The 24,237-nt window shown below is 44.6% G+C and overlaps 1 protein-coding gene across 2 annotated transcripts in view; it reads left to right on the top strand.

The window, feature by feature from the left end:
* Positions 1-6,827: 6,827 nt before the first annotated feature.
* AMER1 (APC membrane recruitment protein 1) overlaps positions 6,828-24,237 on the top strand; it is a 31,304-nt gene continuing 13,894 nt past the window's right edge. For both annotated transcript variants that reach the window (XM_055438781.2, XM_055438782.2), the window contains exon 1: positions 6,828-6,991. The gene's annotated coding sequence lies outside the window, so the exon portion shown is untranslated. The remainder of the gene's footprint in view (positions 6,992-24,237) is intronic.

Below are 24,237 nucleotides of genomic sequence, written 5' to 3'. Positions count from 1 at the left end.
ACACATTCTCTGCAGTAACTATTTCAAACTTTGTCCAATAATAGCAGGTTTCCTCACATCTCCCAAGCTACCTCTCACCTGAAGGACTCTGCCTCCCACTTACCAGAGCAGGTAGAGGTCATAGATGTGGTATCATCAACTTTCCATAACAATACATTCTATTGCATCTACACATCCTTCTCTCTTGTCTTAGTCTTTCTTCCAAGTCAAGTGCATCTCCAGGGGCTCTGGATCCCATCCCCAACCCCATCCAGGGCCTTCCACTCATCGATTATCCTGTTTCCTATATCTTCCCCCTGATTGGTTTTTCTTCCTCAGCTTATAAGCAAGCTCATACTATTTCATCTTATAAAAACAAACCTGAAACTCAGGGTCCCCTTTAGCTACCATCTCTTTGCAGTCACACTTCTAGAGCAAGGAAACTGCATACATTCTCCCTTTTCTTTCAGACCAAACTCTTGACATTCCATTGCAGTCTGGCATACACCCTTATCCCTGCTCCAAACTGGCCTTGTCCACATCACCAGTGACTACTCAGATCCATACCCAATGTCATCTTTTCTACTTTTATCGTTCTGTGCCTCTGGGCAGCATCTGACAAATACATTGTTGGTAATACCATCTTTTATATAGTTTCTGGGAGAGTCAGATCTCCTGGTTCTGGTCTCACTTTGCTAGTCCCTTCCTCTCACAGTTTTTTAAGCTCCTATTCCTTACTCTTCTCTCACACCCTTCATCACCAAGTTTGGCCAGTTTTATTTTCCAAATACATCTAGAACTCAATTACTTCTCAGCATGTCTACTGCTTCTCCCCTGTTCTGAGCCACCATTACCTCTCAACTGGATCCCTGTAGGGGCCTCCATTTGGTCTCACCGCTTCCTTCCTTGACACTACAACTCCCTAGCCATTTTATTAAGATCATGTCAACTTCTCAACTCAAAATCTGCAAAGCTTAGTCTTTAAATAATGACAAAGTCATATGCCATCTGCCTCCCATGTCCTCTCTGACCCTCTCTTCTACCACTTTCCCCCACACTCATTCTGCTCTAGCTATACTGGCTTCCTTGTCATTCCTCTAACATTCCAACATGTTCCCACCTTAGGATCTTTTTAGTTGTTGTTCCTTCTGCCTGGACTGCTTCTCTTCCACATATTCTCATAGTTTGCTCCCTCAGTTCCCTCAGATCTTTGCTTGACTTTCACCTTTTCAATAAGTGCTACCTCAACTGCCCTATTTAAAGCAGTATTCTCCCACCAATACTCCTTGTACCCCTTTCCTGCTCTATTTTTCTTCATGTCATATATTGCCATCTGACATACAATATACTTTACTTATGTATTTTGTTACTTGTCTGTCAGCCCTCGTGGAGCTTCCATTAGCATGATGAAAAATAGACAATAACTTAGAGGGGTGGGATGGGGTGGGAGGTGGGAGGGAGGTTCAAGAGTAAATACATATACCTATGGCTGATTCATGTTGATATATGGCTGCTGCTGCTGTTGCTAAGTCACTTCAGTCGTGTCTGACTCTGTGTGACCCCATAGACGGAAGCCCACCAGGCTCCCCCGTCCCTGGGATTCTCCAGGCAAGAACACTGGAGTGGGTTGCCATTGCCTTCTCCAGTGTGTGAAAGTGAAAAGTGAAAGTGAAGTCGCTCAGTCGTGTCCAACCCTTAGTGACCACACGGACTGCAGCCTACCAGGCTCCTCCATCCATGGGATTTTCTAGGCAATAGTACTGGAGTGGCTTGCCATTGATATATGGCAGAAGTCAACAAAATATTGTAAAGTAATGATCCCCCAATTAAAAATAAATAATTTTTAAATGACAATAAAAATAATATACCAGAAAGTGATAAATTCTATGGGTAAGAATAAAAGGACAGTTAAAGGATTGGAGAATGAAGGAGGTAGGAATGGGCATTTTCTATTTTATATTTCAAATATCCAGGGAAAGTTTCACTAATAAGGTGACACTTGATAGATATCTGAAGAAAATGAGGCACAAACTGTGTCAGTTTGAGGACAAACAGTAGGGGCACTCTGAACTTAGCAAGTGCAAAGTTCCCAGAAGGGGAAATTTAAAACAAGTCATACTCAGACTGTTCTAAACAGAATCATAACATCCTCTAATCCTATTCCTATATTCTTCAGTTTAGCAGATGGTAACCTCATCAAGTGCCTTGCCCAAGTCAGATACTGCAGGGTATTAGTCAGATTGGCTGTGTGCCTCCTCCTACACTGGCTGCCCTGAGGCCATAAACTGTGTCTAGTTTTTAATCACCATGGATGTGGCACCAAACACATGGTCTGATGCAGATGAGAGTGACAACATCACATTTCAATGGTGCGTGTTGGCAATTAAGCTCAATATTAGACCTGAAGATGCCTTGTTTGACTATGTTCAGCAAACACATGATTAGCACTAAGTCTGTGCTAAATTCTCTTTTGGGCACAGAGGGTATAAATATGAAAGAGACCCCCTTCTCTGGGAAACTTGGTGTGTCTGTGCTCAATCAAAAAGAATCTCTGGATGGGAGAGATAAGATGGTGGGAAAGGACCCTAAGTTCATGCCTTCTAATGAGCATACCAAATCACAACTAACTGCTGAACAACCATCTATAAAAAAGACTGGAACCTTCCAAGAAAAGACATTCTACATCCAAAGACATAAAGAAGAAAGCCAATGAAACAGGAAGAGCGGCACACTTGCAATATAATTAATTCCCCAGGTAGGAAACCCACAAACTAGATAACAATTGTTATCACAGACGTTCTCCCACAGGAGTGAGAGTTCAGAGCCCCATACCAGGCTCCCCATCCTAGGGGTTTGGCATTGGGGGGAGGGGCCCCTAGAGCATCTGGCTTTGAAGGCCAGGAGAGATTCAGTGCAGGAGCTCCACAGAACTGGGAGAAATAAGAGATTCCACTCTTGGAGAGTGCACACAAGGTCTAGTGCTCACCAGGACCCAGGGCAAAATCATTGATGTCATAGAAGCCTGGACCAGACTTACCTGTGTGTCTTGGAGAGTCTCCACCTGAGGCAGGGGTAAGCTGTGGCTCACTCTGGGATAAGGAAACTGGAGGCAGAGGTACTTAAGAATATTCATCAGCATGAATTATCCTGGAAATCACCCATGAGCCAACCTCATGGTGCCAATTGTCTCACTGTTCACACTGTGTGCAATGTTCGCTGAACCCAGGGTAAGCAAGGCGTGAGCTAGGAGGCTGGAAAGAGACTCACGGAACTGTAGGAATTGCAGACACATTTATTCTTTCCTGACTTCCCTGGTGGCTCAGACGGTAAGGCGTCTGCCTACAGTGCAGGAGGCCCGGGTTCAATCCCTGGGTTGGGAAGATCTCCTGGAGAAGGAAATGGCAACCCACTCCAGTATTCTTCCCTGGAAAATCCCTTGGACGGAGGAACCTGGTAGGCTACAGTCCATGGGGTCACAAAGAGTCGGACATGACTGAGTGACTTCACTTTCTTTTATTCTTTCCTGGCTGGCATGGCAGCCATAACACAGTCTCTCTCCTGAAGGATGCAGCAGCCATAGCAGCTGCCACAACATAACCATAACATAGCTATAACAGAGCCATAACATAACCTCATATAACATAACCATGATGTTGCTCCAGTGTAACCCCAAAGAAGTAGCAGCCAGGACTTTCATGGTGAAGCTCATACAGGGGTACTGCACAAAGTAGCCGTAACCAAATGAGTACCTTGTGATGCGCATGTGCAGTGCTATAAGTGATCTCAGCTGTTACATAACTGTGCAAAATCATTGTTTACAGAACATGGAGCAAGAGGGCATGATAGCATGGGGTGAGAGAGCCTGACTGGCACCATCTTGTTAATTTCCCCACACCTACTTTTCTAACTTGTTTAACTTGACATAACCATCAAGGCCATCCTCCAAGAATCTTTGATGCCCCTCCCCCTCCCCCTGGAGAGAATAAATCTTTTCATCTGCAGTGTTCCAGATCACCTTTGCTAGACCTCTAGTCTACCTTTCAGCTCCTCTCAGAACTCTATCACCAATTTCCCCTTTCTCCCAGAATGTTATCACTGTACCCACTTCTCCCAATGCTTATCACCAGGCCTGCCATAGAGGAGGTGCCCATGGAACGTTTGGGGAAGAAAGAAATGAGCATTGTAGTCTTGTGACTCAATCTGTTTTTATAGAGTTGCCTCTAAACAGCCTGCACATCTCTTCCCATGGGTTTTTCACCACAGGAACAAGGTACTGAGCAGCAGAGAGATTATCTCCACTTTGTAGGTGAAGAAACGTAAGGACATATTCTTGCTCTCCACCACCAGCCCCTGCAGTGACCAAACAAGTTGATTATTTATCAGTCAGCATGTATAATGGGGGCCTGGAGGGCACTCTTCGAGAAAGCAGTTTGAGGTATAAGTTTATGCCCACACTTGGTCTTGCCATACATTGTTCCTGGGGAGGAGTGGGCCATACAAACAAGGAGCTGTGCCATCCCCCACAACATCCCTTCTACCTTAACATGCATATATACAATCTTCACCTGAGACTTAGAAATATCAGCACCAAGAAGAAGTGCACCCATCTGGGACCTCTTTATCATGTCAAAAATTACTTTCATTTTCCGCAATCCCTATTTCTTTTGGGCCCAGCCCAATGTCAAATACTTATCAGTCCCAAATCTGACTGGTGTGGAATATTGTTGGTAGCTAGGTAAAGGACTAGCTCCTGTGACAGGAACAGTGCATCAGTGCCCCTCACCTCAGTGTTATTTTAAGCCCACCACTTCACTACTCTGTACATCTCATCTTCCTGCTCCCACAGCTGAGACTATCCTGGCCCTGTATTTCCCTGGACTCCAGATTAGAAACTGTCTCCTCCAAATTGTAATCTTTGGTCTACTCCAGAGAATCAAGGTTCTGGGTGAAATGGGAACAGGTGGCAGGCAACCAGAGGCATGAGACAGTGAAGAAGTTTATGAAGGAGGTACTGGGAAAAAAGACACCTCCAAATCAGGTCCAATAAATGAGAATCAGGGCTTTACAAAGCAGGAAATCACAGCTCCAGGGAAACACTACAGTCCAGCCATCTAAATGGGGAAACTGAGGCTAGGGAGAAGAAGGCACTTGCCCAACAAAGTTGCACAATGAGCCAGCCGCAGCCCCCTTCTCTCTGACACTTATTTGGACCTAAGACGAGGAGAGGAGGTATGATGTTCAAATACTGATGTTTGTTGACAAAGTATAGAATGTCATGGAAAGTCATGTAATATTAAAAAAAAAATTGAGTTGAACTGTCAGAGTTGGAAGACTCTATATACTTGATCAGTTTTACACCCTCGTTGGGAAGATGGTGTGATGGTCTGGCACACAGAAGAAAACTGGCTAAGGTCATACAGCAAGTCTGAGGCAGAGCTGGAGCAGATCCCAGCCCTAGAAACTGTGTAACTTCCTTTGGTCCACACACACAGGCACAGTAGTCCTCTTCTTACCAGTTTAGCAGCTGGATCTTTTCAAGGCAGATAGAACCCAATAGAGCAACAGACAGCACTCCTCCTGCAATGCAAAAAATGGCAGGCATCCTTCTCTAATCCCTCCCCTCTCCTCAACTGTACCACTTCCACCCCTCCTCGTCCCCCTCCCCTGCTTTTTAGACATTCACAAAGATTTAGGGCTGGGCCTTCTGGATACTCCTGAGCTAGTGGTAGAACTGGATTCTTTGTTGTCTCAGCTCACCTGGCCCTGACAGCCACTAATGCCATTTAATGCCCTCAGGTTAGAGACCCAAGTTCAGGCTGGCCCCCTACCACATCCCAGACACTTCAGCAGCAAGGCTGGTACAGGCCTCCTCATTCCACCTTCAACTTTGACCTCCAGTCTGAACTCAGACAAGATTTTTCTCTCAACACCCAGGTTTTTACGGGATAGGGAACTGCACAAAGCCTAGCTCAACATCAAAGGACTGAGAAGGCCACTAGAGACTTTGGGGATCCCCTCAAGTTCCATAAAAAGTGGGAAATTAGGGTGAGAGTCAATCACGGAAACAGGTCTTTACAAAGAAGAAAAGTGAAAGCAGCCCTGGACTGGGAGCCCGGGTCCTGAATTCCAAATCTGCCCCAGTTACTAGCAGGATAGGTGACCTTGGGGAAGCACTTTCTCTTCTCTGGGCAGCAACAGACTTTTCAGTAACTGGTAGAAGCTGGACTCTATGGTCTCTTAAGGCTGCAGTGTGCCGAAAAGGCAGAGGAAGCTGGGACGCTGGAGCTGCAATTGACGTGTTGGCAGGTGGGTCCCTCTGAGCGGCTCCGGGGCAGGCGCCCGGGGCCCTGTTTCTACGCCTAAGGATGGGGCCAGCAAAGTGCAGGGGGTACGTTGTAGTCCCCCAGGAACCCCAGCCTCTCCGCCCCGCCTCTCCCAGCTGGCCTCTTGCTCTGGAATAAACTACCGGTGGCGACCAGCGCGCCGCGGCCCGATTGCACCGCGGCCACGGAAATAAAAGTGCATGCAAAAGCGAAACCAGGCTCCAGAGAGCTCCATACTGACGGGACCAGCCCCTGGAGCTTACGGCGTCGCCAAGCAGCTACCCGCCCGGCGTGAGGGGGTGGGGGACTGAGGAGTCCCAGCTAAGGGCTCTGGAGCCTCTCCACCCGCTGCCAACACCACGCCCGCGCTTATTTGCATTTAAAGAGAAACGCACCAAGGAAAACAGTGGGCGAGTCAGGAAACGCCTTCTCCCCGTGGTGATTGGACCACACGCCTGCCAATCAGGAAGCCAATACCCCACCCTGTGGCTGTGAAGTCCGGGTTGGGGGGAGGGGTATGGGGGAGCAGTCCAGAGCCTGGGGAAGGGGAGCTGGTGCAGGAGGTGACTGGAGCCACAGCGGCGGCAGGGGCGGCGGTGGCGACGCTCTCAGCCGTAGCAGCCAAGGCTCCAGCTCCGGCCAGGGCGGCGCAAGAGACAAAAACCGGGCTGGAAACCGGACCGGGCCGGGTAAGCATTGCGCGCAGCAGGAGCCTCCGCCTGCCCGCCTTACGGTGCAGTCTCTCGTGCTCCACTCTGGTCGCCTAGGAAGGAGCTCTAAGGGCTGGGCCGGTCGGCGCTCCGGACCGCTCTGCGCTCCCCTTTGGAACCAGCTTTGAGGACTTTTTGGTGAGGGTCAGAGCCATGTCCTCTGAGCGCTAGCGACCGCGGCTAGAGGTGGAAAGAGGAAGGCAGGCCGGCGGGCTATCCTGGGCCATGCCTCGGGGCTCTCGGGGGAGGCAGGGGAGGCAACCGGCACGTGCTGCCCTGTGGTCTCATGAGGGGAGAAGCCAACCAGCACCCCCAGCGGTGCTTTTGTAGGCCGGGAGCTCTACAGCTTTGTTGTAGCACATTAGCTGGAACAGCTGTGTTAGACGAGTATCGCTCATCACAGCGGCCCGGCTGCCGCCCCTCCCCTTCCCGGCGCATCTCCTGCCTCTCCCTCTCCTCTAGGGACGAAGCCTACGCGCTGGCTTGGGCCCGACGGGTACTTGCTTTGGCGTGGGTTAGGGTATCTACTTTGTCTGTCTCCTCCCGGGACGAGCTCAGTTGGGCCTGTGGGCTGCTCACTTCCCTTTGGAACCTCGGCCTTGAGGCCCCAACCAGCCGCGCCCCCTGTTCCTGGGCTTCCGGGCGCATCTGGCGCCCGCCTCCGCGGACAGAGGGGCTGGCAACCCATCTATTGCAGTACCTTGGGTTAAGGCGGCAGCTCAAGCTAGTCCTTGGGTTAGAGCTGCAAGGCCGCTTTGTCAAACTCCCCTTCGCCCCCGCGCCTCCCTCCTGTCCCTGCTACCCTTCCCCCGCCCTGCCTCGCCTCCTGTCCCCTTGGAGCGTACCGGCCGCGCTTTTCTCTCCAACCTCTGGTTTAAAAATAGCGATAACCATGGTGTGGTGTGGTGTGGTGTGCGGGGGGCGGGGGGGCGCGCGGTTCTGTGCCATAGGTCGGGGGAGCAATTGTTGTAGTAGAGAAACAGCCGTTTGGGTGTGTGTGAGAGAGCTAGAGAAGCAGCCAAATCCTCCAACTTCAAAGTTACAGAAAATACCCAGCCTGCTGGGCCGCTGTCATTGTCTGCTGCAGACACCTCTGACTGGTGACCATCAGACTTGGCCTAGGCATCTCCCGGCGGTGAGGGGCTGTGCCAGGCGTGCCACAGCTCAGGACAGTCCCTGCAGAGCCAGCCTCCATGGGCCAAGCTTGCCTTGGCGTAGGCCGCAGGAGTCAAGGTGAACCTTTGCCCCTCACACAAATATCTCCTGCAGCTTTACCTGCCTGCTGCATTCACATGGGCTTGATGGAGGGTCCTGCTTTGTTGGACTCCCCACCCCCTCTCCTTGGGAAGTCCAGCAAAGCCCCCTCCCTCAGTGCAGCTCCTCTCATTTGGCCCCACCCACTGTTCAGTCTGCAGGGAAGTGTGCCCCTTTCTGTGGACTCTAGGCCTTTCTGAGGAACAAGAGGGAGGGAGCTACCTGTGCTGTGCTGTGCTTAGTCGCTCAGTCGTGTCTGACTCTTTGCCATGCCATGGACTGTAGCCCCCCAGACATCTCTGTCCATGGGGATTCTCCAGGCAAGTATACCGGAGTGGGTTGCCATGCCCTCATCAGAGGATCTTCCCAACGCTGGGATTGAACCTCAGGTCTCCTGCATTGCAGGTGGATTCTTTACCATCTGAGCCACCAGGGAAGCCCAGGAGCTGTCCAGGAACTTGAAAGTCTCTTCTTGGACCTTTAACACACCTCTGAGGGTGGAAAACACTGTACACTACAGGGCCCTGGCAAAGCCTAGGCACCTCTGAGAGGAGAAAATGTGACCCAATAAATCCCTCACTTTAATGGAAGGCTAGCTGGGGACTTTTGTGATACTAGCAAGAACTGAAGATAGGACACTACAGTCACCTCCTTTCACTTTGACCAAGCACCAATACAGTCCCCCTACTTACATTTGGGCATCTCTGGTTTAAAGCTGGACATGTCCTCTGCACTATCTCAAACCAGCAGCCACCCAACATACATGCCCTATATGACTCCCCTCCCCACACTCAGATTCACTCACCCTACACTGTTCAAATTCTCTTCCCTCTCAGCTCTGGGCCTACCTCCTTAGTGCCTTTCCATCTCTTGCAATCCATGATGACCTCTTCTTTCTCAGAACTCCTCCAGGCCACCTGCATCCCTTGGGAATTTTCTAACTTAAATTATAATAGGAAACAAACTATAATTAAATTTCCCTGCCTCTACTTTGTTTCCCTGATACCATGGATGTCTGGGTTCTTGCCGAACTTCTCACAGGGGTAAATGAAACCTGAATCTCAGCCGAAGTTCCATGAAACCCTAGCAATGCATAGTGGTTAATGAATGCTCAGGAAGGACTTAATGTCTGGAAAGCTTTGGAGAAGACCTTTATGTTCCCAACTGGCAATTGTCCTGATTCACATGAAAATGATTAGAAAAATGATACTCAAGTCTCAGATATTTATTGAGTATACAGGAGACAGGGACCAAGACCATCCCCATGGAAAAGAAATGCAAAAAAGCAAAATGGCTGTCTGAGGAGGCCTTACAAATAGCTGTGAAAAGAAGAGAAGCGAAAAGCAAAGGAGGAAAGGAAAGATATAAGCATCTGAATGCAGAGTTCCAAAGAATAGCAAGGAAAGATAAGAAAGCCTTCCTCAGCGATCAGTGCAAAGAAATAGAGGAAAACAACAGAATAAGAAAAACAAGAGATCTTTTCAAAAAAAATTAAAGATTCCAAGGGAACATTTCATGCAAAGATGGGCTTGATAAAGGACAGAAATGGTATGGACCTAACAGAAGCAGAAGATATTAAGAAGAGGTGGCAAGAATACACAGAAGAACTGTACAAAAAAGATCTTCATGACCAAGATAGTCACGATGGCGTGATCACTCACCTGGAGCCAGACATCTTGGAATGTGAAGTCAAGTGGGCCTTAGAGAGCATCACGACGAACAAAGCTAGTGGAGGTGATGGAATTCCAGTTGAGCTATTTCAAATCCTGAAAGATGATGCTGTGAAAGTGCTGCACTCAATATGCCAGCAAATTTGGAAAACTCAGCAATGGCCACAGGACTGGAAAAGCTCAGTCTTCATTCCAATCCCAAAGAAAGGGAATGCCAAAGAATGCTCAAACTACTGCACAATTGTACTCATCTCACACGCTAGTAAAGTCATGCTCAAAATTCTCCAAGCTAGGCTTCAGCAATATGTGAATTGTGAACTTCCAGATGTTCAAGCAGGTTTTAGAAAAGGCAGAGGCACCAGAGATAAAATTGCCACAATCTGCTGGATCATGGAGAAAGCAAGCCAGTTCCAGAAAAACATCTATTTCTGCTTCATTGACTATGCCAAAGATTTTGACTGTGTGGATCACAATAAACTGTGGAAAATTCTGAAAGAGATGGGAATACCAGACCACCTGACCTGCCTCTTGAGAAACCTGTATGCAGGTCAGGAAGCAACAGTTAGAACTGGACATGGAACAACAGACTGGTTTCAAATAGGAAAAGGATTACGTCAAGGTTGTATATTGTCACCCTGATTATTTAACTTATATGCAGAGTACATCATGAGGAACGCTGGGCTGGAAGAAGCACAAGCTGGAATCAAGATTGCCGGGAGAAATATCAATAACCTCAGATATGCAGATGACACCACCCTTATGGCAGAAAGTGAAGAAGAACTCCAAGGCCTCTTGATGAAAGTGAAAGAGGAGAGTGAAAATGTTGGCTTGAAGCTCAACATTCAGAAAACGAAGATCATGGCATCTGGTCCCATCACTTCATGGGAAATAGATGGGGAAACAGTGAAAACAGTGTCAGACTTTATTTTTTGTGCTCCAAAATCACTGCAGATGCTGATTGCAGCCATGAAATTAAAAGACGCCTAGTGCTTGGAAGGAAAGTTATGACCAGCCTAGATAGCATATTAAAAAGCAGAGACATTACTTTGCCAGCAAAGGTCCGTCTAGTCAAGGCTATGGTTTTTCCCGTGGTCATGTATGGATGTGAAAGTTGGACTGTGAAGAAAGTTGAGCGCTGAAGAATTGATGCTTTAGAACTGTGGTGCTGGAGAAGACTCTTGAGAGTCCCTTGGACTGCAAATAAATCCAACCAGTCCATTCTAAAGGAGATCAATGCTGGGTGTTCACTGGAAGGACTGATGCTAAAGCTGAAACTCCAATACTTTGGCCACCTCATGCGACGAGTTGACTCACTGGAAAAGAGTCTGATGCTGGGAGAGATTGGGGGTAGGAGGAGATGGCGACGGCAGAGAATGAGATGGCTGGATGGCATCACCAACTCGATGGACATGAGTTTGTGTGAACTCCAGGAGTTGGTGATGGACAGGGAGGCCTGGCATGCTGTGATTCATGGGGTCACAAAGAGTCGGACACGACTAAGCAACTGAACTGAACTAATACATAATGAAGATTGAGAAGGGGAATGAGTTTCATCTACAATTTAAAAAATAAAGCACAATGTCTAACTTTATAAGCTCAGGAAATGCATTGCCCAGTCCCCAGCTAATTCATGAATTAGAGACAGCTGCCATGGAGAGAGATTAGAGATCTATGTGTACATGGGGTATTGTCCTGGGAAGCCTGCAGAAATTAGAGGGGTTTTGGTTAGGCAAAGGGTAGTTGTATAAGCAAAATTAGGAATGGGAGGGAGTAGCTGGCAAGCAGGATGAGTGAAGTGACAGTCTTTTCTGGTTGAGGTTGTATGGCTCCAAGGTAGAAAGGCCCCTTACAGTCTCAACCAGAAAAGACCCAGAACTTCCATATGTTCAAGCTGGATTTAGAAAAGCCAGAGGAACCAGAGATCACATTGCCAACATCTGTTGGATCATAGAGAAAGTAAGGGAATTCCAGAAAAACATCTACTTCTGCTTCATCAACTACACTAAAGCCATTGACTGTGTGGATCACAACAAACTGTGGAAAATTCTTCAAGAGATGGGAATACCAGGCCACCTTACCTGCCTTCTGAGAAACCTATATGCAGGTCAAGAAGCAACAGTTAGAACTGGACATGGAACAATGGACTGGTTCAAAATTGGGAAAGGAGTACATCAAGGCTGTATATTATCACCCTGCTTATTTAACTTGTATGCAGAATACATCATGTGAAATGCTGAGCTGGATGAATCACAAGCTGGAATCAAGATTGCAGGGAGAAATATCAACAGCCTCAGATATGCAGATGATACCACTCTAATGGCAGAAAAAGAGGAACTAAAGACTCTCTTGATGAAAGTGAAAGAAAAGAGTGAAAAAACTGGCTTAACACTCAACATTCAAAAAACTGAGATTATGGCATTCTTTCCCATCAGTTCATGACAAATAGAGGGGTGAAAAAGTGGAAGCAGTGACAGATTGTATTTTCTGGGCCCTAAATCACTGCAGACAGCGATTGCAGCCATGAAATTAAAAGATGCTTGCTCCTTGGAAGGAAAACTATGACAAACCTACATAGCATATTACAAGGCAGAGACATCACTTTGCCAACAAAGATCTGTAAAGTCAAAGCTGTGGTTTTTCCAGTAGTCATGTATGGATGTGAGAGTTGGACCATAAGAAGGCTGAGTGCTGAAGAATTGATGCTTTTAAACTATGGTATTGGAGAATACTCTTGGGAGTCCCTTGGACTGCAAGGAGATCCAACCAGTTCATTCTAAAGGAGATCAGTCCTGGGTGTTCATTGGAAGGACTGATGCTAAAACTGGAGCTCCAATACTTAGCTACCTGTTGCAAAGAGCTGACTCACTGGGAAAGACCCTGATGCTGGGAAAGATTGAGGGCAGAAGGAGAAGGGGGCAACAGAGAATGAGATGGTTGAATGGCATCACCAACTCAATGGACATGGATTTGAGCAAACTCTGGGAGATAGTGAAGGACAGGGAAGCCTGGCATGCTGCAGTTACTCGGGTCTTAAAGAGTCAGACATGACTTAGCAACTGAACAACAGCAACAGCAAGGTAAAAAGGAAGTTGTGGCCCAGTGGTGTTGGGTTTCCCAAATACCAGGTTGTGAAATCGGGTCTGATCTTGAAGGAATGAAGAAAGGGGCCATCAAAGAATGGGGAATTGGGAGGTCCTGATATTTTTTGTGTGCAGATATGCCACAATAAAACAGGATTTTAGAAAGGGTTTTAGAATGGGTTCTTAGAAAGGGATTGGAAGAGTGCCATAAGTTGGGCGGGTAAAAAGTCATCTTTGGATCTGGAAGAATTAGGGGAGTAGGCTATCTCTAGAGGGAAACTGTATATTGTCAGCCTCTCTTTGGCTTTGCAGGGGATCTTAGTGGGGCAGCAGGGAAAGACAGAGTTGGGATTCTATATACCAATGTGGTAAAGGCTGAGTGCCCCTTAGTCCTTTGCTGATTGTTTTTCTCCCAACTGGACAGGCCTTCAGGAAGCACCAGTTTGGACTTCTTTTCTTGCAGATGGGAATCCTGAGGCCTTGGAAAGCAGCAGAGACTTGCTTAAGTTCACACAGAATTTAGGGAGAGGCTTAGCAACTAAACACTACCACCAACAGCTGCCTCCTGTGCAGCTCCTCTTATCCACTGTATACATTCAGCATAAATCAGTGCAAATCACATTAATCAACCCCTCTTCTTACCTCACCCATTCATCAAGAGTGAAAAGAAGCTTGGTTAGCTTTCTAGGAACTCCTCCCCTTTCACGTCTCTTGCTTTTTCAGTCTTGGTCTACAACCTGTCAGGGGCTGAAAGTTTCAGAACAGAAGTAGTTGAAAGAAGCTGACAATCCAGTGTTTCTCTCATAGTATAGTGGAGGTGTTAAAAATTCCTCAAGAACTGTTGAATTTACACTCTCTGAACCAGATGATGAAGGGAATGAGAGAAATAGCAGCAAGTCTGGCTTCTTTGAAGAGCCAAAGAGGAAGAAGGGGCTAGAAGAGAGCTGCCTAGTGTTATTTCTTCAGTTCCCCTGCCTCAAGTCCTGTCCAGGCAGATAGACTGGATGATAAATGTAAAGCCCTTGGAAGAGGCATTTCATAGACTTCTTGTGTCACTCATTCTTGGTTTACCCATCTCATGGCCAGGAAGTTCTTTCTCAGATGTAATCTGAGCCTCTCATGCTATACTTAAACCAAGTGTGTGTGTGTGTGTGTGTGTGTGTGTGTTAAATAATCAGAGTCTTTCATGTCTCCTTGGTCTTATTTTTCAAACCTGTTAATGTTGCTAGAAAGCAGGCAGGGAAACCAGAACCACTGCAGAAGTGCAGGTGCTAGCTGAGCGAGGGTGCATTGCTCCCCTGCACCTCCCCTTTTGGGATTAGGGGATAATAAGTACAATGAAGAAAATGGCCTGAGGGAGTTTGGTGGAGTCAGAGGCAGGCAATGGGGGTGGGGATGGGGAGCTTTGCAACATTTTGATCTGCATTTCTTGTTGCAGAACCTTCACTGCTTTCATCAACAGGTTTTTTTTTTTTTTTAACCCTGCTGGGTTTCCTAGCAGATACTAACACCTCTTCTCTAGACAGTGCCCCTCAACTGGGGGCTGCAGCTCTTCTCCAGAGAGAGAGGGCTGGGCCTGGCCAGCTGTGGTCCCTCAAGAATCTGTACATTTCATATATTCATAGGCTAGGCCTAGCACATTCAGAAAAGTAGAATGTTGGGTGGGCTTGCGGGGGGAGGGTAGAAGTGAGAGGCATATGGAGTGAGGCAGGGCTGCAGTTCACCTCTGTTCTGCAGTGGGCCCAACCAGATAGTCATCCAGGCCTCCCAATGAAGCCTAGAACCCCCAAAATGACATTTCCTCAACATGACTCCTGACTCAGCTGCTGCTGCTCCTGCTAAGTCGCTTTAGTCGTGTCCGACTCTATGCGACCCCATAGACGGCAGCCCACCAGGCTCCCCCGTCCCTGGGATTCTCCAGGCAAGAGAACTGGAGTGGGTTGCCATTTCCTTCTCCAATGCATGAAAGTGAAAAGTGAAAGTGAAGTCGTTCAGTCGTGTCCGACTCGTAGCAACCCCATGGACTGCAGCCTACCAGGCTCCTCTGTCCATGGGATTTTCCAGGCAAGAGTAATGGAGTGGGGTGCCATTGCCTTCTCCACCTGACTCAGCAGTCACTGGAAAACTAAACACAGGACTGTCCTTTCCCCAGCTTCATGCAGCGTGGAGGAAGCAGATTCCCAGTTCAGTCTCCCATTTCTAAATGGGAAAACTGAGACCCAGACAGGGAAGTGATTTGTTTGCCAAAGGTTACATAAGAGCACAAAGTTCCTGGGCCTCAATTTAATGCTTCTTCCTCTAAGCACACCGAGCTGATCCCCTCCCAAACCTCAGTTTCTTTACTGAGGTCTCTCACTTAGGGTATTGTGCATATAGAGGATATGGTACATATAGAGGATACCTAGGAAAGTCAGGAGTCTCCATTGTTCACTTGATCCAGCTGCTCCTCTGCAGGCTTTCTTGACTGCCTTATCACGTCTCTTTCCCTGGAGTTAGCTCCTCTCCCCTTCATCTGAACAGAGGAAGAAAGAGGTTTGTTGCCTGTCTTTGATCTCACCCTTGCTGAGTTAGTACTGAAATAATAGAAGCCTTATGATGCAGGCATGACACCTTCTTTGAATATATTCCTTTCTAAGGCGGTTTGGGAGCCTTAGAGGAGAGTGGCAAGTAGGTGGTTCCCAGAGCCCCCACCATTCCAGGCAAGCTGGAGAGGGAGCCTCAGCAGCCTGAGGAGAAAGCTGCTGCATCAAGAAGTTTCACCAGGTAAGCCCATTTCTAGGCAGAGGCAGAATCTGAGTGACCATACCTCCTGGACTGGATACGCCCTGTATATCTGGGGCTGAGGCTAAGGGGCAGAGAAGTGAGCCTAGGAAACCTGCAAGCAACATGCAGAGAGCATGTCTTGAAGGTCAGGAAAAGGGAGTTGGCCTTAATCTTGTAGGCAATGCTGAATAATTTGGTAAGTCAAGGTGTGATGCACTGAAATCAGAATTGTAGGAAAATGAATCTTGCAAGGGTGTGCAGGATGGATGAGATGGAAGTGGGGAGGCAAGGGAGTGGAATTTCAGTGCTGTAGCAGGAGGGACCAGAGGGAACACTGTTAAGAGACTTTTGTCATCCTCATCGTAGTGAGTGGAAATCTGAGGAACTAGAATGGAGAAGGAAATGGCAACCCACTCCAGTGTTCTTGCCTGGAGAATCCCAGGGATGGGGGAGCCTGGTGGGCTGCCGTCTGTGGGGTCACACAGAGTCGGACACGACTGAAGTGACTTAGCAGCAGCAGCAGCAGAGTGGAGAAGGTAGCTGCAAGAGGACCTATCACAAGGGCCCTTTATTGAACATCTGCTTAGTACCTAGCAAGTAATCTATCTTTTATATTTATCATCTCTAATCCTTACTGTGACTCCATATGGTAGGTAGCATTTTCTTCAAAAAGGTTAGGTCACTTTCTCAAATCTCACAGCCTGAAAGGACTGAAGCTGGCATTTTCATTCTGGGCTGATAAGCTCTAGCTGAATTAGAATTCAGTTGAACCAACATTGTTTGAGCTGCTGGTCTATGCTAGATGTGGTGACTGCCGTATAAGATGAAGGAGGCTGCATTCAAGAGAAAAGAACAGACAGGCTGAGGCTGGCCAGAATGAATTACTCACAGTTGAATATAATTCATTTGAGGGGCTGGTGTTGAGGAAATGGGAACAGGGGTTAGAGGGCTCACTTTGGGGTCTATGCTGCATCTAGAGTTGGTCAGATGCCCCCTTAAGAAGAGGTGCGTCTCAGGAAGGCTGCAAATTAGGGGAGGAGTGGTTGCAGGGATAGCTTGATTGGGGTTCTACCAGCATCACTTACAGCTCTGCCAAAGAGTACCAAGCTAGACAGTCCTTCCTTCAGGTCCTGAAAAAGCTGGTTTTGAGAGTAGACTTTGGCTGTGGGCTTTAGAAATGTTCATTCAAATTCCAGATCTTGTAGGTCATTTTCCTTAAACAATAGCTGAAATTCTTTATTTTCATTTTGTCTCTACCTTTATGTTTGTCCCCAATGGCAGGTTTCTGTTTGAACCTTTGTTTTGGCCCCTCAAACTTATCTCCCAAGGAGAAGAGTAGAGGAACATGTTCCACGGTTTGGGAGTGGTGATAGTGGGGTTTCTGGATAAGAATAATAGCCACAGAAAGCTTTCTGGAATGTTCTAAGTGGGGCTAAAATAGTGGTAATCAATGAGGACTGGAAATACTGAAGAGAAGGCTCAGCTGGATGGTACAAGAGTGTGATGGGAGAGGAAGAGGATGGATCTTGCAGGTGTGAGGGGAACCTGCACAGTTCTCACTCTTAAGTCTTCTTCCTTGATTAGGGGCCAGCACAGCGCAGCAGATTTGCATAGAATTGGGACTCAGAGGCCTGGAAGTTTGTGTGGATCTGTAATCATCCACTGTGTGACCTTAGGCAAGTCTTCTCCCAAGCCTAAACAATTTCCTTCTCTGTTACAAGGAGTTAACATCCCCTAAGGAAATGACAACCCACTCCAGTATTCTTATTTTTAATGTATTTATTTATAATTGAAGGATAATTATAATATTGTATTGGTTTCTGCCCTACATCAACATGGATCAGCCATAGGTATACTATGTCCCTTCACTCTTGAGCCTCCCTCCCACCTCATCCCACCCCTCTAGGTTGTCACAGAGCCCCAGTTTGAGTTCCCTGAGTCATACAACAGATTCCAACTGGCTGTCTATTTTACATATGTTAGTGTATGTTTCCATGCTACTTTATCCATTCGTTCCACCCTCTCCTTCCTACCACCCTGTGTCCATAAGTTTGTTCTCTATGTCTGCATCTCCATTGCTGTTATGCAAATATGTTCATCAGTACCATCTTTGTAGATTTCATATATGTGTGTTAATACATGATATTTGTTTTTCTCTTTCTGATTTAATTCACTCTGTATGATAGGTTCTAGGTTCATCCACCTCCTTTGCACTGACTCAAATGTGTTCCTTTTTATGGCTGAATAATATTCCATTGTATATATATGTACCACATCTTCTATATTCATTCATCTGTTGGACATCTAGGTTGCTTCCATGTCCTAGCTACTATAAATGGTGCTGCAGTGAACACTGGGGTACATGCGTCTTTTTCAATTACGGTTTTCTCAGGGTATATACCCAGAACTGGGATTGTTGTCTCATATGGTAGTTTTATTCCTGGTGTTTTAAGGAATTTCCATACTGTCTACCATAGTGGCTATATCAATTTACATTTCCATCAACAGTGCAAAAGGGTTCCGTTTTCTCCACATTCTCTCCAGAATTTATTGTTTGTAGATTTTTTGATGATGGTCATTCTGACTGGTGTGAAGTGATATTTCATTATAGTTTTTTTTTTTAAATTATTCATTGTAGTTTTGATTTGCATTTCTCTAATTATGAGCAATCTTGACCATCTTTTCATGTGTTTTATTAGTCATCTTTATGTCTTCTTTGGACAAATGTCTGTTTAGGTCTTCTGCCCACTTTTTGATTGGATTGCTCATTTTTTTCTGGTATTGAGCTGCATACACTGCTTGTATATTTTGGAAATTAATTGTCAGCTGTTTCATTTGCTGTTATTTTCTCCCATTCTGAGGGTTGTCTTTTCACCTTGTTTATAGTTTCCTTTGCTTTGCAAAAACGTTTTAAGTTTAACTAGATCCCACTTGTTTATTTTTGTTTTTATTTCCATTACTCATGGAGAAGGAAATGGCAACCCACTCCAGTGTTCTTGCCTGGAGAATCCCAGGGACAGGGGAGCCTGGTGGGCTTCCGTCTATGGGGTCACACAGAGTCGGACATGACTGAAGTGACTTAGCAGCAGCAGCAGGAGGTGGGTCATGGGACTTCCCTGGTGGCTCAGTGGTAAAGAATCTGCCTGCAATGCAGGAGACCCAGGTTTTATCCCTGAGTTGGGAAGATCCCCTGGAGGAGTGCATGGCAACCTACTCTAGTATTCTTGCCTAGAGAATCCTATGGACAGAGGAGCGTGGCAGGCTGCAGTCCATTAGAGTCACACAGAGTCAGACAGGACTGAAGTGACAAAGCAGCAGCAGCAGTGGGAAGTGGCTCATAGAGGATCTTACTGTAATTTACGTCAGAGAATATTTTGCCTATGTTTTCCTCTAAGAGTTTTATATTTCTGGTCTTACATTTAGGTCTTTAATCCATTTTGAATTTATCTTTGTGTATGGTGTTAGAACGGAGTAGGCAATGGCAACCTACTCTAGTACTCTTGCCTGGAAAATCTGATGGACGGAGAGGCCTGGTAGGCTGCAGTCCATGGAGTCGCTGAGAGTTGGACACAACTGAGCGACTTCACTTTCACTTTTCACTTTCCTGCATTGGAGAAGGAAATGGCAACCCACTCCAGTGTTCTTGCCTGGAGAATCCCAGGGATGGGGGACTGTGGTGGGCTGCCATCTGTGGGGTCGCACAGAGTCGGACATGACTGAGGCAACTTAGCAGCAGCAGCAGCAAGGTGTTAGGAAGTGTTATAATTTCATTCTTTTACAGATAGCTGTCAAGTTTTCCCAGCAGCACTTATTGAAGAGACTGTCCTTGCCCCATTGTATTTTCTTGCCTCCTTTGTCAAAGATAAGGTGCTCACAGGTGTGTGGGTTTATCTCTGGGCTTTAGATCTTGTTCCATTGGTTTATATTTCTGTTTTGTGCCAGTACCATACTGTCTTGGGGTTGAGAAAATGGCAACCCATCTTCTAGTATTGTTGCCTGGAAATCCCATGGACAGAGAAATCTGCAGCCCATGGGGTCGCAAAGATTTGGACATGGTTGAGTGACTGAGCACACATACGATACTGTCTTGATGACTATAGCTTTTGTAGTATATAGCCTGAATCAGGAAGGTTGATTCCTCCAGTTCCATTCTTCTTTCTCAAGATGGCTTTGGCTATTCAGAGTCTTTTGTGTTTCCATGCAAACTGTGAAATTATTTGTTCTAGTTCTGTGAAAAATACCATTGGTGGTTTGATAGGTATTGTGTTGAATCTATAGATTGCTTTGGGTAATATACTCATTTTCACTATATTGATTTTTCCAATCCAAGAACTTGGTATATTTCTCCATCTAATTGTATCATCTTTGATTTCTTTCATCAGTGTTTTATACTTTTCTATATACAGGTCTTTTGTTGCTTTAGGTAAATTTATTCCTGGGATCATTTCCTTAATTTCTCTTTCTGATTTTTCATTGTTAGTGTATAGGAATGCAAGGGATTTCTGTGTATTGATTTCGTATCCTGCAACTTTACTAAATTCACTGATTGGTTCTAGTAAGTTTCTGATAGTATCTTTAGGATTTTCTATATATAGTAAAATGTCTACAAACAGTGAGAGTTTTACTTCTTTTCAAACCTGGATTCCTTTTATTTTGTTTTCTTCTCTGATTGCCATAGCTAGGAATTCCAAAATTGTGTTGAATAACAGTGACAAGAGTGGGCACTGTTGTCTTATTCCTCATCATAGAGGGAATGCTCTCAGGTTTTCACCATTGAGAGTAATATTTGCTGTGGGTTTATATGGCCTTTATTATGTTGAGGTAGATTCCTTCTATGCCCATTTTTTGAAGAGTTTATATCATAAATCGGTGTTGAATTTTGTCAAAGACTTTCTTTATATCTATTGAGATTATCATATGGTTTTTATCTTTCAATTTTTTTTTCTTTTATTTTAAATTTATTATTTTAATTGGAGGCTAATTACTTTACAATATTGTGGTGGTTTTTGCCATACATTGACATGAATCAGGCATGGGTGTACATGTGTCCTCATCCCAAACTCCCCTCCCACTTCCTCCCCATCCCATCCCTCTGGGTTCTTCCAGTGCACTGGCTTTGAGTGTCCTGTTTCATGAATCAAGCTTGGACTGATGATCTATTTCACATATGGTAATGTACATGTTTCAATGTTAGTCTCTCAAATTATCCCACCCTTGCCTTCTCCCACAGAGTCCAAAAGTCTGTACTTTATATCTGTCTCTGTCTCCTTTGCTGTCTCACATATAGGGTCATCATTACCATCTTTGTATATGCCATATATATGCGTTAATATACTGTATTGGTGTTTTTCTTCCTGACTTTTACTTCACTCTGTATAATAGGCTACAGTTTCATCCACCTCATTAGAACTGATTCAAATGCATTCTTTTTAATAGCTGAGTAATAATTCCATTGTGTAAATGTACCACAGCTTTCTTATCCATTTGTCTGCCGATGGACATCTAGGTTTCTTCCATGTCCTAGCTATTGTAAACAGTGCTGCAATGAACATTGGGGTACACATGTCTCTTTCAATTCTGGTTTTCTCGGTGTGTATGCCCAGCAGTGGGATTGCTGGGTCATATGGAAGTTGTATTTTCAGTTTTTTAAGGAATCTCCACACTGTTCTCCATAGTTGCTGTACTAGTTTGCATTCCCACCAACAGTGTAAGAGGGTTCCCTTTTCTCCACACCTTCTCCAGCATTTGTTGTTTGTAGACTTTTAGATAGCAGCCATTCTGACCAGCGTGAGATGGTACCTCACTGTGGTTTTGATTTGCATTTCTCTGATGATGAGTGATGTTGAGCATCTTTTCATGTGTTTGTTAGCCATCTGTATGTCTTCTTTGGAGAAATGTCTGTTTAGGTCTTTGGTGCATTTTTTGATTGGGTCGTTTATTTTTCTGGTATTGAGTTGCATGTGCTGTTTGTATATTTTTGAGATTAATTCTTTGTCAGTTGTTTGTTTGCTGTTATTTCCTCCCACTCTGAAGCCTGTCTTTTCATCTTGCTTATAGTTTCCTTTATTGTGCAAAAGCTTTTAAGTTTAATTAGGTCCCATTTGTTTATTTTTGGTTTTATTTACATTACTCTGGGAGATGGATCATAGAGGATCTTGTTGTTATTTATGTCAGAAAATGTTTTGCCTATGTTCTCCTCTAGGAGTTTTATGGTTTCTGGTCTTACATTTAGATCTTTAATCCATTTTGAGTTTATTTTGGTGTATGGTGTTAGGAAGTGTTCTAGTTTCATTCTTTTACAGGTGGTTGACCACTTTTCCCAGCACCGCTTGTTAAAGAGATTGTCTTTTCTCCATTGTATATTCTTGCCTCCTTTGTCAAAGATAAGGTGTCGATAGGTGCATGGATTTATCTCTGGACTTCCTATTTTGTTCCATTGATCTATATTTCTGTCTTTGTGCCAGTACCATACTGTCTTGATGACTGTAGCTTTGCAGTATAGTCTGAAGTCAGGCGGGTTGATTCCTCCAGTTCCATTCTTCTTTCTCAAGATGACTTTGGCTATTCGAGGTTTTTTGTATGTCCATACAAATTGTGAAATTGTTTGTTCTAGTTCTGTGAAAAATACCATTGGTAGCTTGATAGGGATTGCACTGAATCTGTAGATTGCTTTGGGTAGTCTACTCACTTTCACTATATTGATTTTTCCGATCCATGAACATGGTATATTTCTCCATCTATTTGTGTCATCTTTGATTTCTTTCACCATTGTTTTATAGTTTTCTATATGTAGGTTTTTTGTTGCTTTAGGTAAATTTATTCCTAAGTATTTTATTCTTTTCATCACAGTGGTGAATGAGATTTTTTCTTTAATTTCTCTTTCTGTTTTCTCATTGTTAGTGTATGGGAATGCAACGGATTTGTGTGTTAATTTTATATCCTGCATCTTTGCTATATTCATTGATTAGCAATTTTCTGATAGTGTCTTTAGGGTATTCTATGTAGAGGATCATGTCATCCGCAAGCAGTGAGAGTTTTACTTCTTCTTTTCTGTTCTGGATTCCTTTTTTCCCTTTTTCTTCTCTGATTGCTGTGGCTAAAACTTCCAAACCTATGTTGAATAGTAGTGGTGAGAGTGTGCACCTTTGTCTTGTTCCTGACTTTAGGGGAAATGTTTTCAATTTTTTGCCATTGAGGATAATGTTTGCTGTGGGTTTATCACATATGGATTTTATTATGTTGAGATATATTCCTTCTATGCCTGCTTTCTGGAGAGGTTTTTTTTTTTTATCATAAATGGGTGTTGAATTTTGTCAAAGGCTTTCTCTGCATCTATTGAAATAATCATATGGTTTTTATCCTTCAATTTGTTAATATGGTGTATCACATTGATTGATTTGCATATACTGAAGAATCCTTGCATCTGTGGGATAAAGCTCACTTGTTCATGATATATGAGCCTTTATATGTGTTGCTGAATTCTGTTTGCTAAAATTTTGTTGAGGATTTTTGCATCTATATTCATGAGTGATATTGGCCTGTAGTTTTCTTTTTCTGTGTTGTCTTCGTCAGGTTTTGGTATCAGGGTGATGGTGGCCTCATAGAATAATCGGAAGTGTCCCTTTCTCTGCAATTTTTTGAAAGTGTTTTAGAAGGATAGGCATTAGCTATTCTCTAAATGTTTTATAGAATTCTCCTGTGAAGTCATCTGGTCCTGGGCTTTTGTTTCTTGGGAGAGTTTTTATCATAGCTTCAACTTTAGTGCTTGTAACTGAGTTGTTCATTATTTCTTCCTGGTTCAGTCTTGGAAGATTGAACTTTTCTAAGAATCTGTCCATTTCTTCCAGGTTATCCATTTTATTGCCATATTGTTGTTCATAATAGTCTTTTATAATGCTTTGTATTTCTGCATTGTCTGTTGTATTTTTCTTTTTCATTTTTAATTTTGTTGATTTGATTCTTCTCCCTTTTTTTCTTCATGAGTCTGACTAAAGGTTTGTTGATTTTATTTATCTTCAAAAAGAATCTGCTTTTAGTTTTATTAATCTTAACTATTGTCCCTTCATTTCCTTTTCATTTGCTTATGCTCTGATGTTTATGATTTCTTTCCTTCTGCTAACTTTGGGTCTTTTCTTTTGTTCTTCTTTTTCCAGCTGTTTTGGGTGTAAAGTTAGGTTGTCTATTAAATTTTTTTTGTTTGTTTGTATCTTGAGGTAGGATTGTGTATAAACTTCCCTCTTAGAACTGCTTTTGCTGCATGCCATAGGTTTTGGGTCATCATGGTTTCACTGTCATGTTTTTCTAGCAAGTATTTGATTTCTTTTTTTACTTCTTCAATAACCTGTTTTTTATTTAGAAATGTACTGTTCAATCTCCATGTGTTTGTGTTTTATACAGTTTTTTTTTCCTGTAATTGACACCTAGTCTCAGCATTGTGGTTAGAAAAGATGCTTGATAT

The sequence above is a fragment of the Moschus berezovskii genome, chromosome X, assembly GCF_049115385.1.
Source record: "Moschus berezovskii isolate FMDL1 chromosome X, NW_MosBer_1.0, whole genome shotgun sequence".
Lineage (NCBI taxonomy): Eukaryota > Metazoa > Chordata > Mammalia > Artiodactyla > Moschidae > Moschus > Moschus berezovskii.
The sequence above is the reverse complement of the archived record's forward strand: the minus strand, read 5'-3'. Positions and strand labels throughout refer to the sequence as shown.